The sequence below is a fragment of the Macrobrachium nipponense genome, chromosome 11 (assembly GCF_015104395.2).
Source record: "Macrobrachium nipponense isolate FS-2020 chromosome 11, ASM1510439v2, whole genome shotgun sequence".
Lineage (NCBI taxonomy): Eukaryota > Metazoa > Arthropoda > Malacostraca > Decapoda > Palaemonidae > Macrobrachium > Macrobrachium nipponense.
This window is the reverse complement of record NC_061087.1, coordinates 100,590,027-100,595,370: the sequence shown is the minus strand read 5'-3', so window position 1 is coordinate 100,595,370 and position 5,344 is coordinate 100,590,027.

Genomic DNA, 5,344 nt, shown 5'->3' with positions numbered 1-5,344 from the left:
AAATGTAGAGAAATAAAATCAAAACCTGATGAATACTGAAAGCAAAAGTAATTCAATGCAGCTCTTATTTCTATGTATCTACCCATTTAAGGCGCATCTGGTTGTAAGGTCAAATTGCTAATTGTATTCATATAAATATTCAGTAAAAAGTGAAATACCTTACAAAGCACATAATTACATTACTCAGGGTAATTCCGTTGTCAAGTGGGTCTTTGACAACCGATGAATTCTCGAACTACCACCATAGTTGTCATGAACTCATATGAACCTCACTATTCTGCGAATGATTATCGTGGCGTTTACTTTCATAAAAATGAAAATACAATTGATTTCTTCTTGATGTTTTGTTAGGTCACATGTGGAGGGAAATTTTAAATATTGAACGAGATATTTGAAACAGTAAGTTTGACTTCAATAACTTGTTTCACACCTTCACTGATATCGCTGTGTCGCTGTCCACGAAGACACAGCGATATCGGTGAGGGTGTGAAATTGACGCTAAATAATGATCTACCATGCACAAAAGTAGGATCCCAGCAAATGCCTGCAGCAGCCACACCTGATTGGAACAAAGGTTGACGATTATGGTTAGTAAGGACCGAATATGATTTTCACCATTAGTAATTTTATTACGCTGTTACTATACAATTTTTCTATTTATTTAACAACTTAATTCACTGGTAATGTAAACTATTATTCTTATATCAATAATATCATTGACACATTGTCTACTGTAGTGATTAGAAAATATGGGCATTGGCATCCAGTCTCGACCATTCATGTTTGACGTTACAAGACAAACAGGCTTCATTGCTGTTACCAGACCATTTTCATGAAACATAAGGGGTTGGGGTAAAGGAACACTTTAAGGCAACTGTATGTAGTACGTACGCTACGCTCACAACAGTCCAGTTAGAGAGCTAATAAAGAGGAATGAAGTGATCTTTGGACAGCTTATAAACTTTCTGGAAAAACATATCAACATTATTATAGGTATGCAACGAATGAAAGTAAAACTTGCCGTACAACTGCTGTCCAAAAGTACTTATAAATCTTTTGATCACTTCGACAACCAAGTATATTTGAAGAGAAGGGCTGGAAAATTACAAGCCATTTCATCCGGCTTCTTGATATAGTTTGATCCGTTTTATTCTCGACTGCTAACAGATAGCAAATCATCAAGAAATGCTTCCGTGACTAAACCTGTAAATGCAAGACAAAATCTTTCAAGACACAAATAGAACGGCTAGAGAAACAAAAGTGATGAAAAGTACAGTGCTCTATCCTTTGTCTAACAAGCTGAAAATGGCATAATAAAAACTTGGCATAACGTATACTCTAAATTACAGACTAAATCAGGTTGGGTTGGGGGACATTTTTGGTTGCAAAAGTCAAATGGGAGCGTACGATCAACACCCATCACCAGTTGCATTTAAACTGTCTCAGAGCCCACCTTTTAGGAAAAGACAGCACACTTGCAAGCTCAAAGAGCAACGTTTAAAACTGCAACAGTGAAAATGTAACATTGGCCTCATTTTCCCACGTCCCTGACAAGCAAGGCACATCATTCGAAGACGAAGGAAATTCCCTTCAGAAAGAAGCCAGTTTATCAGCAATTTTATTTTGCTTACCAGAATTTAATAAGGATGATCAAAGTGATGACTTCAAAGACCAGGAAGTTGAAGATCAAACATGGAAAGATGCCATAGAAGAAGAAGAATAGGTTTTGCGATATGTTGGCGGGTTCATTGCTCACAAGTTTCCACAACTGGAACATTCAGGAGCAAAAGTAACAAAGGAAGATGACACGAAGATTGGTGCCATAAGCTTTAGTGAGGGCAAACTAATGAAACCTAGTGTTTCTTGATCATTTGATATGTATGGATAAGATGTTTGATTCTCACCATGGGGGGAAAATGTTTTAACAGCCTTAAAAGGAGCAATAATTAAATTAGCGGATATAATTAGCAGTCACATCCAAATAACTTCAGAAGTTGAAATATTTTGTTCCACACTGTACAGTTTTTAGAATTCGTAGTTCCAGAAAAGCAGTGAATAGATTGAAAAAGTTAGCGACATAAATATATGGGCAAAATGTGATTTTATGGAGGTCTGTTAAATGTGTTTAATTTAGAAATATTTATATTATTGTTTAGAATTTTTAGAACTCGCTCATGATTTTTTAGTATATTGAAATATAGTTTTTATTCTGACTATTATTTTCCTTCGGAAACAGATAATAGTATTTAATAATGGAAAAAAAAGAAGAAAGCAAAGGTAGGTTTTCTATAATTTCAATGTTATCTGGAGAAAATGTTCTTATCTCATATGATTATTCTTTTTAACATCGTAGAATGAAGAACCTTCATCTGACAATTAATTTAATTATCAAATGGCTAAGAGTATTTAGAAAAATCGCAATCTTTGGAAGTAAATTGTATTTTTCCTAACTATACAAACCTGAGGTCCTTTACATAAGGAATTACTATTCAGCGCCAGCTGGACCGGTTGTAAGATTTACTAACAAGGTAGTTCGGCAGTAACTGCTTGTCCGATGGTCGGGAGTCCCGCCCGACTGGAGGTAAACATATCACTTTGCTTTAGGCCCAGGAACAGAGTGAGGGATGGCATGAGTTGGGACTCTATGTAAAGGACCTCAGGTTTGTATAGTTAGGAAAAATACAATTTACTTCCAAAAATTGTGATTTGCTCCGACAAGTAATACAAACCCTCTGTCCTTTACATAAGGAAGACTCACTTACTGGTGGGTGGAATCCGAGTCTTGTGAACAGACTGGTGTTCGCCCAACCTGGGTTCCTTCCCTGGTCGTAAGAGCAAAGGGGGGGAACCTAGCCTCTGTCCAACTGATCGGAGTGTGCACTGCAAGATCAGTGGTCAGACCTCTGGACCTATTCATAAGAGGGAGGCAACCGTACCTCTTATGAATAGCAAGCAAGAACTAGGTCCTATGTAAAAGCCAAATATAAAGCATTGGGTTTGTTTCTCACTAGTGTCTGCTTCCCCCCTTGTTAGGGAAGGGACGGATAAACGCTTCCATCCCTAATGAAAGGGATAGGCTGGAGCTCCGTCACGTAGCTTACCTGCATCGCTGTCCTGTCCAGCAGGTGACGACCGCTACCCTCGGCCCGCAGGGAGAGGGAAGAAAAAGAGGAGGAAGAGAAGCCACTCACACTCTCATTCACTCTCCATTCATGCAGTCTCATGAGGACGAGATGCTACCTTGTCCAGTAAAGGAGCTGGGTAAGCTACACAACTTGTTGAGCAGCCACCACGGGTCCCAAGGAAAAAGTGTCCAAGGACCTGTGGGCAATATCCCGAAGGTAGGAGGAGGTGAAGGTGGTCTGGTTGGCCCAACCCCCTGCCTTCAGTACCTGTGCCATGGACAAGTTCTTGTGGAATGAAAGGGTTGGACCAATGCCTCTGACTTCGTGGGCTCTCGGATGAAGGGTACTGGTGTCGGCACTCCTGTTTGAGTCGTACACCTTCCGGATTACCTCACAAAGCCAGGAAGAAAAAGTGTTCTTAGACACTTCTTTCTTGGTCACCCTGGTGCTACGAAGAGGCATCGACACTCAGGCCCGAGGTGTCGAGTTTTCTTCAGATAGCGCCGTAGCACGCTCACAGGACAAAGCAGCATCTCATCCCCATCATTATCGGTGAAGTCTTCTAGGGAGGGGCTCATGAAGGACTCGAACCTGGCGTCAGGGACCGAAGGGTTCTGAGTCTTCACTACGAAATCCAGGACAAAATAGAGTGTAACTGATCCCCATCCCCTTGAGTGTTTAACATCGAAGGAAAAGCCGTGGAGTTCTCCTATTCTCTTCGCTGATGCCAGAACTGTGGAGTTCTCCTACTCTCTTTGCCGATGCCAGGGCCAGCAGAAAGACGGTCTTGAGGGTCAGATCCCTGTCTGACGACTCTCGGAACGGTTCTTAGGGTTTGCGAGTCAAGCTCCTAAGGACAAGAGTCACATCCCACCCCGGGGGCCTGAGTTCCCTGGGTGGGCAAGACCTCTCGAAGCTCCTCATTAGGAGTGATATTTCCATGGAGGTGGAAATATCGACTCCTCGCAGTTTAAGGACTAGGGCCAGCGCGACTCTGTAGCCTTTGACTGCGGAGACAGAGAGGAGCTTCTCTCAGCAAAGAAAGACAAGGAAATCCGCTACCTGCTGACGAGTGGCTCTGAGCAGATAGAGACCCCATCTACGACACCAACCACAGAAGACGGACCACTTTCCCTGGTATACTGCTGCAGAGGACTGTCTGAGGTAACCAGCCATCTCTGTTGCTGCTCAGCGAGAAAAGCTTCTCGCTCGCAAGAGATGGTGGATAACCACCAGCCGTGAAGACACAGGGAATGAACTGCCTGGGGGTACCGTTCTACGTGCGGTTGGCACAGCAGGTTGTGCCATGGGGGAATCTCTCGCAGTGCCTCCGAGAGAAGAGCCAGCAGATATGGATACCAAATGGCCTAAGACCATTTGGGTGCCACCAGAATCATCCAAAGACTGCTGGTGATCAACACTGCTGGTCACCTTGCGAATCAGGCAGAATGGGGGAAAGGTGTAAACTACGAGGTTGTCCTATGGGTGTTGGAACGTATCCTCTGCAGCTGACCATGGGTCCGGCAAAACTGAGAAGAAAAATGTTATTGTCATGATACAATAAAGTTTGTTCATACTTACCTGGCAGATATATATATAGCTGTATTCTCCGAAGTCCGTCAGAATTTCAAAACTCCCGGCACACGCAGTGGGCGGCCAGGTGGTTAGTACCCATTCCCGCCGCTGGGAGGCGGATATCAGGAACCATTCCCATTTTCTATTCAGATTTTTCATACCACTGTCCCCTGATGGGAGGTGGGTGGGTACTTAATTATATATATCTGCCAGGTAAGTATGAACAAACTTTATTGTATCATGACAATAACATGTTGTTCATGAAACTTACCTGTCAGATATATATATAGCTGAATCCCACCATTGGAGGTGGGAAGGGACAGAATAGAAGGATTTAGGAAACAAATTACATGCAGATGATTGACATCTTGGTTCCTTACCTGTTAGCATAGCTGACTTCGTGATTACTGTCACCCAAGTCTGCTTTTGCTTTACTAGAGTCTCCAGCAAGGTAGTGACCTATGTAGCTGGTGAGTTCTAGATGATCTGTCAACGGGAGCGTGACCACAATGTGACTAGACCATATTGACCATACTGTGGGGGCAACGAAGCTAAAAACCACCACCTGACCTAACCTATCAAAGTTAGTCCCATAACTTCTAGGCTAAAGAAAGGGAAAGCGCCTCAAGCAACCGACCCTTCAA